This window comes from Geotrypetes seraphini, chromosome 14 (genome assembly GCF_902459505.1).
Source record: "Geotrypetes seraphini chromosome 14, aGeoSer1.1, whole genome shotgun sequence".
NCBI lineage: Eukaryota > Metazoa > Chordata > Amphibia > Gymnophiona > Dermophiidae > Geotrypetes > Geotrypetes seraphini.
This window is the reverse complement of record NC_047097.1, coordinates 56,708,897-56,722,516: the sequence shown is the minus strand read 5'-3', so window position 1 is coordinate 56,722,516 and position 13,620 is coordinate 56,708,897.

Below are 13,620 nucleotides of genomic sequence, written 5' to 3'. Positions count from 1 at the left end.
TACACGCGCCCGAGACACATACTTTTGAGATTTTATTTGAAACTATTATACAAAATTTTTTTTAATCATAAACCACAGCCAGAAATATACACCTGAGATGCACTTTTCACAGTACCGGCACCTCCAGAACAGCCGGTAATTTTTGGTCATCAAAAGCCGGCGCCACACTTGAAGACTCACTCAGCGATGATGGAGAATCACTCGGAGCGCTCGTTCAAATATTAATGAGTCCATTTTATTCACATTTTAATATTTATGACCTTGTTGTAATACATTTGCATGGCAGAGTCGGAGGCTGCTAGGAAGCTCGGAAAAGACCACAGTGAGCCATTCCGATAATCTGGTGGTAAAATACTGCCACGCTAAACCGGTTGGAGCTGGTTTAGCAACCATTGTGTAGTCACCATAGTTTGGCCTATAGTCACTATACATTTTGTCCAGCGAGTTTCCAGTTTTTTCATAAGCTTTTTTTTTTTTATATGAAAACCTGGAAACTGGACTAAGTGGATAGCCCTCCATGGAGACTATTTTGTTTAACTTGCTTTTTTTAACAGACTTTTCAAACCACTCTCATACACATAAACACAAGCTACACCAGTAGTCTCAAACACGCGGCCCGGGGGCCACATGCGGCCTGCCAGGTACTATTTTCAGGCCCTCGGTATGTTTATCATAATCACAAAAGTAAAATAAAACAGTTTCTTGATCATATGTCTCTTTAGCTATAAATAACAATATTATTATTAAGACTTAGCCAAAAGGAAACATTTATAAACTATAAAGAGTTTTACCTCATGCAAAATTATCATTTCATTAATAAGACATTAACTATTTTTTTCTGAAGCCCTCCAAGTACCTACAAATGCAAAATGTGGCCCTGCAAAGGGTTTGAGTTTGAGACTACTGGCTTAACTGTAACCATGACATCCTGTTTGTCTTTGGGAAGCAGAGCTGAGATTGTGATGTCATAATGCCTCATTCCACCAATAAGACCAACCTCATCAGTGATGTCACAATGGCTTGATTGTCCTGTTCTCCCCTCTGCCCTCCAACCCAGCCAGCAGATTAACCATTCCCCTTAACTCAGTAGTCTCAAACTCACGGCCCGCCAGGTACTATTTTGAGGCCCTCAGTATGTTTATCATAATCACAAAAGTAAAATAAAACAGTTTCTTGATCATATGTCTCTTTAGCTATGAATGACAATATTATTATTAAGACTTAGCCAAAAGGAAAGATTTATAAACTATAAAGAGTTTTACCTCATGCAAAATTGTCATTTCTTTAATAAGACATTAACTATTTTTTTCTGAGGCTCTCCAAGTACCTACAAATCCAAAATGTGGCCCTGCAAAGGGTTTGAGTTGGAGACCACTGAGCAACACCCATCCAAACAGACTCAAGGAAATATACTTATCCGCTCAAACACAAACATGTGACTGTGTCATACAGTGAAATGTTCAGGCATTAACACCCACACTGACAACAAATTTTCACATTGCAAATGCATTGCAAGATAAATTCTACAGCGGGGCATAAACAAGCTGACAAGGAGAACAAGTTGTGTGTTATATAAGTTGCTCAGAGTTTTTATAGAAGTTTATGTAACTTTGAAATAGAAAGAAATATAGCATTGATAATGGGGACAACTGTAGAATAATCCTTCTGGAGGAAAAAAATAAAGATATGAAATGTACTTTGAAATGAGCTTTTTCTTTAGTCATAAGAACATAGCAATTGCCGCTGCCGGGTCAGACCAGTGGTCCATCGTGCCCAGCAGTCCACTCCCGTGGCGGCCCTTAGGTCAAAGGCTAGTGCCCTAACTGAGTCTAGCCTTACCTGCGTACGTTCTGGTTCTGCAGGAACTTGTCTAACTTTGTCTTGAATCCCTGGAGGGTGTTTTCCCCTATAACAGCCTCCGGAAGAGCGTTCCAGTTCTCCACCACTCTCTGAGTGAAGAAGAACTTCCTTACGTTTGTACAGAATCTATCCCCTTTTAACTTTACAGAGTGACCTCTCGTTCTCCCTACCTTGGAGAGGGTGAACAACCTGTCTTTATCTACTTTGTCTTGAGTCCCTGGAGGGTGTTTTCCCCTATGACAGCCTCCGGAAGAGCGTTCCAGCTTTCTACCACTCTCTGGGTGAAGAAGAACTTCCTTACGTTTGTACGGAATCCATCCCCTTTTAATTTTAGAGAGTGACCTCTCATTCTCCCTACCTTGGAGAGGGTGAACAACCTGTCTTTATCCACTAAATCTATTCCCTTCAGTACCTTGAATGTTTCAATCATGTCCCCTCTCAATCTTCTCTGTTTGAGGGAGAAAAGGCCCAGTTTCTCTAATCTTTCACTGTACAGCAACTCCTCCAGCCCCTTAACCATTTGAGTCGCTCTTCTCTGGACCCTTTCGAGTAGTACTATGTCCTTCTTTATGGACGCAGTATTCCAGGCGGGGGCGTACCATGGCCCGGTACAGCGGCATGATAAACTTCTCCAATCTGTTTGTGATCCCCTTCTTAATCATTCCTAGCATGATAATAATGTTTAGTTTGTAAGCTCTTTTGAGCAGGGACTGCCTTCTTTGTGACTCTGTACAACGCTGCGTATATCTGGTAGCACTATAAAAAATTATTATAGATGATTATTATAGATGATTACACTTCACGACGGCCTCCTAGCCACCCAAGCCGCAAGGCTGGACAACCAGATCTCCAACCTCTTGATGACCACCCCAGACTATAGGACGTTCAGAAAAGAAATAAAAACCACACTTTTCAAGAAATTCCTGAAGCAGCAATAACTTCACAACCGTTTAGTAAATCTAAAACTGACATTTGATCTACCCACTACTGCACTAATAATAACAAAAGAAATTCCACTATGACCACCTATTAACTCTTTTACAAACCACCTCACCCTCAACAACCTGCTAAATGTTTATAAGACCTACAACTTACCTCTCTAGCTAATCATTGTAACTCTGTTTTTTTTAAACTAACCTTTTGTAATCCGCCTTGAACCGCAAGGTAATGGCGGAATAGAAATCCCTAATGTAATGTAATGTAATGTAATAATAGCTGTTTCAGTCGTTAGTCCACATTTATGGAACACTTTGCCAGGGCACTTAAGATTAAGCAAAGGGAAATGTTGTTTAAGAAAGCAATTGAAAACCGTTTTATGTGCCAAAGCTTTTTGTTAGCTCTGTATAATACTGCATTTTATGGTTCATACAGAATGAACATTTTCACAAACATTATGCTAGTTTGAGCAATTAAATGTGGAAGAATAGGATAGGAGGCATATATTATAACATGTTTGAGTATGTCCTGAATATGTATGTTTTATACTGTTACCCGCTTAGGTGTTAAGTGGGAAGAAATTTTTAAAATAAATAAATAACTAAATAATAGTAATTAACCAGGACTAGAGTGCATAAAGCCAGATAACCAAAGCATGAGTTGAGTCTCTTTCATTTGAAAGGAAACTCTGCAATGAGAGGGCATAGGATGAAGTTAAGAGGTGTTAGGCTCCAGAGTAATCTGAGGAAATACTTTTTTACAGAAAGAGTGGTAGATGCGTGGTACAGTCTCCCAGAAGAAGTGGTGGAGACAGAAACTGTGTCTGAATTTAAGAAGACGTGATGGGATCTCTTAGAAAAAGGAAGAGATAATGGTTACTGCGGATGGGCAGACTGGATGGGCCATTTGGCCTTTATCTGCCATAATGTTTCTAAAAGTTGAGCCCAAAACATGTCAGAGAGGGTGGCAGCAGTAGGGCCTTCATGAGCACCTATCCTCAAAGGCTCCCTTGCCCTTATCACTGATACTTTGCTCATTGTACTTTCTTCCACTTTTCCACTGCTCCCATTGCATGCAAATACAGTAAAACCTTGGTTTGCAAGCATAATTCGTTCCAAAAACATGCTTGTAATTCAAAACACTCGTATATCAAAGCAAATTTCACCATAAGAAATAATGGAAACACAGATGATTCATTCCACAACCCAAACACTTTAATACAAAATACTGTATGTACTCATATTGCAAGACCTCGCTCATTTAGAACAGTCACTACACTCCTGCAGCGTCAGAGAGAGAAGAACCATCGGCTCAGTTGTGATGATGTGATGCATGTATACTGTATGTACCTACTTGTATTGCAAGACATTGCTTGTATATCAAGTTAAAATTTAATCAAATGTTTTACTTGTCTTGCAAAACACTTGCAAACCAAATTACTTGCAATCCAAGGTTTTAATATATATATATATATATATATATATATATATATACTTTTTTTTTTAAATGCACACATAAGCACGTGAAAGATAACAGGAAAGCTGAGCATGCCTCAGCGCAGGTGTAGCTTTCTGTAGGAGCTTCCAAAGGGGTAATTACATAAAGGCAGATATGCACATAAGAGGAAATTCAATAAATAGTGCCAAAACGATTCAGTGCTAAACGCTATTCTATGAAGACTTAGCGCCTTATATAATAATGTTTAGTGCAGATCCCATGCCTAAAATTTCGGTGCCAGACTTATACCTTCTGAAATCTGGCGTAAATTCCAGTGCGTGCCCAAGTCAGGCACAGCTAGGCAGTATTTCTGTGTGCAAGCTTTCAGACTGCCCCGACACACCCATGGCCACACCCTCTTTTGAGATGATGCATTGCACACCATGGGCGTCAAGTGCCTTACCTTAGATAAGAACGCTGAGCTTCGTAAATTGTTTTCCCTCTCCTCATCATCCATGCATTTCAGAAAATTACTGAAATCAAGTTCATGCGCTAGATTCTTGGGAAATTGATTGTTTCTTAGATATCTTTCGAAGCTTTGTAAAATCGCTGCCATTGTGTAGTCTTTTCATTTTTTTGTAAACCACATAGAATTGCGAGGTTTTGCGGTCTAGAAATGAAATGTTATGTCCTGCAGATGAAACATAGAAGCATAGAAAAAGACGGCAGATAAGGGCCGCGGCCCATGTAGTCTGCCCACCCTAATGACCTTCCCCTATTTAGCTCTGTGCAGGGATCCCACGTGACGATCCCATTTCTTCTTAAAATCAGGCACACTGCTTGCTTTGATCACCTGAAGTGGAAGTTTATTCCAGCGATCAACCACTCTTTCGGTGAAAAAGTATTTCCTGGTGTCGCCGTGCAATTTCCCGCCCCTGATTTTCCATGGATGTCCTCTTGTCGCCGTCGGACCTTTGAAAAAAAAAAAGATATCTTCTTCTACCTCGATACGGCCCGTGAGGTATTTGAACGTCTCGATCTGTGTGCAAATTTTAATGAGTGCCGATTCTGGGGTTAAATATAAAAAATATTTACAGGTAGGTTTTCATTATCAGGCAGTTCATATACTGTATGGTATTCTCTACCTATTGCACTTAAGACTATGCCCACTTATTCACTACTACTATGATTAATTATTTCTATAGCGCTACCAGACGCACGCAGCGCTGCACAGAGTCACAAAGAAGAAGAAAACAGTCCCTGCTCGAAAGAGCTTACAATCTAAACAGCCATGACAGACAAACAGGATGTCATGGATACAGTTAAGGGGAAAGATTACTCTAATGGCTGGGTTGGAGAGCCGAGGGGAGTACAGGACAATCAAGCCATTGTGACATCACTGATGAGGTTGGCTCTTATTGGTGGAATGAGGCATTGTGACATCACAATCTCAGCTCTGCTTCCCAAAGACTGAAACTCTTCACACTACTACTATGAATTATTTCCATAGCGCTACCAGACGTACGCAGCACTGTACAGTCACAAAGAAGACAGTCCCTTCGCGAAAGAGCTTACAATCTAAACAGACAAGACAGACAAACAGGATGCCATGGACACAGTTAAGGGGAACTGTTAATCTGCTGGCTCATTTGAAGGGCAGAGGGGAGTACTGAACAATCAAGCCATTGTGACATCACTGATGAGGTTGGCTCTTATTGGTGGAATGAGGCATTATGACATCACAGTCTCAGCTCTGCTTCCCAAAGACAGAAACTCTTCACACTACGACTGCTACTACTATGAATTATTTCTATCCTTCTACCAGATTTACGCAGCGCTGTACAAAGTCACAAAGAAGACAGTCCCTGCTCGAAAGAGCTTACGATCTAAACACACAAGACAGACAAACAGGATGCCATAGATACAATTAGGGGGAATGGTTAATCTGCTGGCTGGGTTGGAGGGCAGTGGGGAGTAGGGTTATGGATTGAAGGCTATATAAAAAATGTGTGTTTTCAGTCTGCTTTTAAACAAGGCAAAGGAAGGGCTTGGTGGACAAACTTGGGTAATTTATTCCAGGCATAGGGGGCAGCTAGATGAAAGGAAAAAAGTCTGGAATTGGCAGTGGAGGCGAAGGGTAAAGCTAAGAGCAGCTTATCTGAGGAACGGAGTTCTCTGGGAGGTGTATAAGGAGAGAGAAGCAAGGAGAGATATTGGGGGGCAGCAGAAGTAGCACAATAGGAGCTTGAACTGTATGTGATGGTGGATAGGGAGCCAGTGAAGTGACTTAAGGAGAGGGGCGACATGAGTGTAGTGAGGTTGGTAAAAGATGAGTCGGGCAGCAGAGTTTTGCACAGATTGCAAGGGGGAGAGGCAACACTGCAAGATACCAATTAGAAGTAGGGGCCTTCCACCATATGATGATCTTATGAACTGATATAAGCTTGAGCAGGATGACTTAGGGGTTGTAGCTCTCTGGAGAGACCAAACAATAAAAGCTAGATTCAGAGCACAAAACGTTATTCAGCACAGAAAAGCAAAAGGAATGCCTGATTTACCATTTCAAGCTCTGCATCAGTATATCTTCCATTCAAACATAAATCAGGTAAGTATAGGCTGGGCCTGAGCTTTTGACTTCTTTCCCTAGGCCTCACATGTGATGGTTCCCGTCAGTAAAGAAAATCCAGGAGTGGCAAGAACACTAGATAGGTGGAGGGGTTCTCCACAGGGTGTGGCACCCCAGGTCCAGGGAAATATACGGTAGAATCTTCCACCTGCAGTGACCCCCTTCCCTTTGGGCTGTGCCGTTTGGTGCTGCAAGATCTTGGCTGCCTGAATCTGGAACCCAAAATCAGAAACCAGAGAAACCCCAAATGAGGCTAGAGAGACAAGCACAGAGAACTCCCCAAAGAGAAGCAAAGCAGTAGAAAAGGTCAGGGCCCAGCAGGGATTGGAGAAAGTCAAGGAGAATCCAACAAAATTAATCAGGATATGGAGTATGCAGACAACCGAGGTACAAGGCAATGCCAAGCAATGCAGATTATGCTAGGGCATGGGTTATCAACCCATTCCTTGGGACACAATTAGCAAGTCAGGTTCAACTGGACAAAGTTCTTCCAGGAACTCACACCACCCTCTAAGCCAGGTTTCCCCAGTTATATTCCTGTCAAATGAAGGCTGGGGCTTTATCCTACATGTTCTCTCCTAGCTGGTAAGAGCCAATGCAAGGTGTGCCACCGGGACTGGTATTCACAAGGAAAACAGGTCTCATTGTGGACAATAGCAGGTTGTCCTAGGTTAGGAAATCCAATTGTGCTCTTCCCTGCGCTCTCATCTTCTCTCTCTTCATCCTCTTTCTCTCTTTCCGTTGCTTCTCTATATCCATCTTTGATCATTGCTTGTTGTAGCCTTGCAGAAGCCAGAACACGTCCTTGTTCTCATGCAGACAAGACTAGTGGGCATGCGATGAAGTTACAAAGTAATACTTTTTAAAACCAATAGGAGAATAGTTAAGCTCTGGCATGTATTGCCAGCAGATGTGGTGAGAGCGGTTCATGTAGATGGTTTTAAAAAAGGCTTGGGCAAGTTCCTGGAGGAAAAGTCCATGGCCTCCTGTTGAGACAGACATGGGAGAATCCACTGCTTGCCTTGGATCAGTGGCATGGAATTCTGCTACTATTTGAGTTTTTGCCAGGTACTTGTGAGTTGGACTGGCCTCCGTGAAGACGGGATATTGGGCTGGATGGACCATGGGTGTGACCCAATAAGGCTATTCTTATGCTTTCTGCAGCCTGCAGAAAAGTGGTGTACAATTTATAAATCATAAAAAAGATTTGCAAAATTGCCAGAAAAGAGCTTTATTCTTAATTTTAAAAAAGTAATAGAATAAGAGAGGCCAGAAATTCCAAAGGAAAGTGTGCACGTGTCATCATCCATATACCTCTCCCCCTGCTTCAGCCCGAGCACTGGAGTGTGGGAATGAATGGGCGGGAAGAAGGGCATGAATAGCTGGACCTTTCCTCTTCCTCCTCTGTTAAAGTCTTTCCAGCCTTTGCTTTTATCCCTAGGCTCAGGAATAGAGTACATTGTGTACCAGGTGTGATTCACTCTGGCAGCCACATGCAATGGCCAAATTGCAAGCCAAGCCAACTGCCTGTACCTCAAGGATTCACATTTTATTTCATTGGATGGATGGTATTATTTGTTGGTATGTCTGCGTTCTTGTCTGCTAATTTTATTGTGAATGTTTATCGATAAACTGCCCAGAATTGTAGATGGCGTGACCTATACCTTTTCTAAATAAAGAATATTTCTGCTTTATCCAGCAAGTGGTGGAAGCTGCATTGTGGTAGTGGAGAAATCTATTTATGACAAGGAACTAAGGGGACAGGATAGAAAGAGAAGGCATCCACATGTTCCGACGCTGCTCCAACGCTCATAGAATTCATATGCGTGTCGGAGCATTTGGTGCTCTGGGCCGTGGTGGAAACCTCTGCCGCAGCATAGCAGAAGAGGGGGTTAGTGATGAATATCACACATTAGAAATACAACAAATTATATTGTAGCAATGCAAATAAGCAGCAGTGATACATGGGATGGTTAACATATTTGGCCTTAACAATAAATGCATATATGTAGATAGATATATGATAAAGTATCTCTATACTGTGCCCTGTGAGAGTAATACAGGGTGCCCCCAAAAACACTCCTTGATTTTAAATGGTTACAAAATCAAAACTTATTGGAATCTAATATAATAAAACGATAAGCCGCGCAAGCGCACTTCCTATGCGTGCGTCCGTTTTCCGTGAGCTGTAGCGACCCATAGGAAGTGCGCATGCGCGGCTTACGGTCTGGCCTCACGCGAGGCAAGACAAGTGCACATGCGCACCCTTCCCTGCTCTCTACCTACGGAGCGGCGGCTGCCGGCCGCTAGCACCCCCTGCCCTCTCCGTCGCCTCCCGGCTCCAGCGGCATAGACAGCACTATAAACACGCTGCTTCGCGCCCTTCTCTGCCGATTTCCTCTGCCGCATCTCTGATGACATCATCGGAGACAGACGCGGCAGAGGAAATCGCCAGTAGAAGGACACGAAGCAGCGTGTTTAAAGTGCTGCCTACGCGGCTGGAGCCCCGAGGTTTGTCGGCGGTGGGAGGGTCAGGAGCAGGCCGGATCAACAACAGCAGTAAAAGAAGGGGGAGGGGCCGAACGGAGCAGGGAAGAGAAGATAAGAGAAGAGAAAGGGGGAGTGGGGGAAAATGCTGCTACTGCTTCTACACAGGAAAGGGGGGGATAGGAGGGAAATGCTGTTGCTGCTGCATAGGGAAGCGGGATGGAAATGCTGCTGCACAGGGAAATGGGGAAAATGACAGACAGACAGCGGGAGGGAGGGAGATAGAAAGAAAGAAAGACACAGGGGCAGGGAGAGGGACAGAAAGACAGACAGAGAAAGGGGGCCAGAGAGAGAGTTAGCGGGAGAAGGAAAGGGGGCTGCTTTGGGGGGAGGGGTGTGCTTGGGGCAAACAGCTTTGCTCTGGGGGGAAGACAGGGGCCATGGAGAGACAGGGAGAGGGATAGGGGGCTGCTTTGGGGGGAGAGGTGCTGGGGACAGACAGCTTTGCTCTGGAGGGAAGATAGAAGAGGGTCATGGAGAGACATTTGGGGGGGAGGTGGGTACTGGGGGCAGACAGCTTTGCTCGGGGGGGGAGGAGGAGACAGAAGGATACAGACAGCGGCCAAGGAGAGAGAGATAAAGAAACACAGACAGACAGACACATCTATTCTAGCACCCGTTAATGTAACGGGCTTAAAGATTAGTATGTTTATAAGACGGCAGCAAATATAAGTCCCAAAAAGCACGGTTAGCAAGATCTTACACAATCGCTTGCACTTTCACCCATATAAGCTGCAATTGGTGCAGAAGTTACAACCTTCAGTCAATGCAACGCGGCAAAATGACCAGGTGTTCCTCAAGGGTCCCCTGAGATCACCAAACACTGCTGTTTGTGACTTTTTCCTTTGGGGGTACATGAAAGACAGAGTGTACGTATCTCCACTACCCGCAACTACGGATGATCTGCAGGAACGCATCGCTGAAGCTATAAACGCGATCACGCCTAATATGCTTCGGAGAGTCTGGTCCGAGCTCGATTATCGCATCGATGTTTGCCGAGTAACAGGTGGGGGCGCCCATCGAGTGTATGTAATCAACAAATACCATAAGAAACTTTATGAGTTGATGAAACTGTAGCCTCAAAGGTGAAAGAATATCCCAATAAATTTTGGTTTTGTAACCATTTAAAATCAAGGAGTGTTTTTGTGGTCACCCTGTATAATTACGTAGATAAAATAGCATGGGGGAAACCCTAAATAATGAAGTAAGATGACTTAGTGTTACTGTACACATGTAAATTCATAATCCGTTTGTCTTTGCATTGTGTACTTCAGCCTTGTAACCCGTTCTGAGCTCATTGGGAAGGACTGGATGAGGAGCTAAGGAAAGGGAGGAAGGAGGCATGCACAGCACAGCCACTGGGGCTAAAACCACAGTGTGCAGGATCTGTGGGTAATGCACCAAAGCAACTTGGACATTCTTCACTAGCAGGGCTGTCCCGAGGGTTGATGAGCGCCGTAGAGAATGACACGATGACAGAATTTGTCTCCGTCCCCGCGGTTAACATCGGAAAACCACCCCCATATCATTCTTTAAGGAGAGAGGGAAGAATCAGAGTATGAATGGGCCCAGCCACTGACCCTCAAGCCTTGCATTGAAGAATGCTGGTGTAGAAGGACTGAGGTTGATATAGACACTATAGAATGACAGTCTCTAGTATCCAGATATTGTGATGTCATAATGCCTCATTCCACCAATGCCTAAGAGCCAGCCTCATCAGTGATGTCACATAAGAATCAGAGTATGAATGGGCCCAGCCACTGACCCTCAAGCCTTGCATTGAAGAATGCTGGTGTAGAAGGACTGAGGTTGATATAGACACTATAGAATGACAGTCTCTAGTATCCAGATATTGTGATGTCATAATGCCTCATTCCACCAATGCCTAAGAGCCAGCCTCATCAGTGATGTCACATAAGAATCAGAGTATGAATGGACACAGCCACAGACCCTCAAGCTTTGAGGTGGAGGTAGACACTAAAGAATGACACGAGACGGTTTCTCATGGTTAACTGCAGGGGCGGGGACGGTGACAAATTCTATCACCATGTCATTCTCTAGAGCAGTGTTCTTCAACCACCAGTCCATGGACCAGTGCCGGTCCACAGAAATTTCCTGCCGGTTCACAGGGCCAGCACGTGCATCAGGCCCAAAACAGTGTTCTTCAACCGCCGGTCCACGGTGCGATCGATGCGGCGTTATCTTTGAGCCAGCTCCCTCTTCCTGATTCAGTGCACAAAGCCACAGGCAGCGGCTCCTACGGGCATCCTGCGCCTGAACCGAAAGCCTTCTCTCTGATGTTGCAACATCAGAGGAAAGGCTTCCAGATGAGGCAAGAGACGTGCAAGGTGCAATTAGTACTATTATGGGGGCGGGGTCTGTGGTGGACAATGGGTAGAGATGGGCGGGGTCTGGCCCATGACTTAGCCCCGTGTACTTCAACCGCCGGTCCACGGACCGATGCCGGTCCACAGAATAATTCTTTTATTTCTGCCGGTCCATAGATGTAAAAAGGTTGAAAAACACTGCTCTAGAGCACTGCAGCTCTAGGAAGCACAAAGGAGATGCTGGCACAAAAAGCACTCCCCGTCCATAGCCTCTCCTCTAGTGGCCTTGGTGCAGTAGGTGGGGTGGGGGCACTGGGTGTGATTCTGGCTCAGAATTCTCCTGCCTGTAAGTGTCAAAGGAGCCACGGAGACGGGGAAACTCACGAGTATTAAATTGAAGCATGCTGGCTTTGCTTCTAAATTCCTTGCCCAAATCCACTTCAACTTGACAGGGCATGATTGTGGCACAGACAAACTTTTATTTATATATCAGGATTCATTTATTGCCTTTTTGAAAATTCAATGAAAGGCAGTATACAGCAAGAATAAGTCAAACGTAAGGGAAAGGGGGACTTGTATACCACCTTTTTGTTGCTTTGGCATTTAAAAACATAAGAATAGCCCTACTGGGTCAGACCAATGGTCATTCAAGCCCAGTAGCCCGTTCTCACGGTGGCCAATCCAGGTCCCTAGTACCTGGCCAAAACCCAAGGAGTAGCAACATTCCAGCATCTCAAAGAATAGCAAGATTCCGGAACCCCAATGAGAGCAACATTCCAGAGCTGAGATTGTGATGTCATAATGCCTCATTCCACAGTGCCTTAGAGCCAACCTCATCAGTGATGTCACAATGGCTTGCTTGACTATAGCCATACTGGGTCAGACAAATGGTCCATCTAGTCCAGTAGCCCGTTTTCATGGTGGCCAATCCAGGTCACTAGTACCTGGCCAAAACCCAAGGTGTAGCAATATTCCATGCTACTGATCCAGGGCAAGCAGTGGCTTCCCCCATGTCTTTCTCAATAACAGACTATGGACTTTTCCTCCAGGAATTTGTTCAAACCGTTCTTAAAACCAGCTAGAGCTTAACTACTCTCCGAGTGAACAAAATATGTCCTCCTAGTGGTTTTAAAAGTATTTCCCTGCAGTTTCATCGATGTTCAAAGTGGTGGGCACTGGAGGATTAAGCGACATGACCACAAGGAGCAGCACTGGGTTTTTGATTTTATAACCTCTGGGTGCAGAGGTAGCAGCTCAACAAGTGAGCCATAGCCTTGCATTAGACACTTGTATAGGGGGACCGAGTATATTTATTTGCCTAGGCCAGGGTTCTCCCACCTTAAAAACTGGTGGTGTTAAGGAGCCATCCTCCTGCCACCACACAGGCACATCAGGATAAAGTGGTTGGCTTGTTAATCCCTTTGAAGGCACATAATTAAAGGTCAACAAAAAGCAAACCAATAAAAACACAATCAAAGGAAAATTTGGAATATTAACACTTTTCAAGTTAAAAATAATTCTCCAAGCAACATTATTAGATGAAGAATCTATGTTGTATATTATATCAGAGAACAATGTTTAATCTCGGCAATTTTCTGTCTGTCTGTTTTATTTACTCGATTCCCCCCCTACCCCGATTCTATAAATGGAGCCAATCTAAGATGTGCTTCCAACTAAACCCCCCTTTTATCAAGCCGTGCTGAAGGTTTTTAGTGCTCTGATGCTTATAGGGATTCCATGAGCGTCGGAGCAATTACCATGCTGGCTCGCGCTAAAATCCTCTAGTGCAGCTTGATAAAAGGAGCCCTAGATTGGCTAGTGGGTCAGGGACATTCCTAAAATTTGCACATTTGGAATACAGGGGATGTGTGCCCAGATCGGACGCCA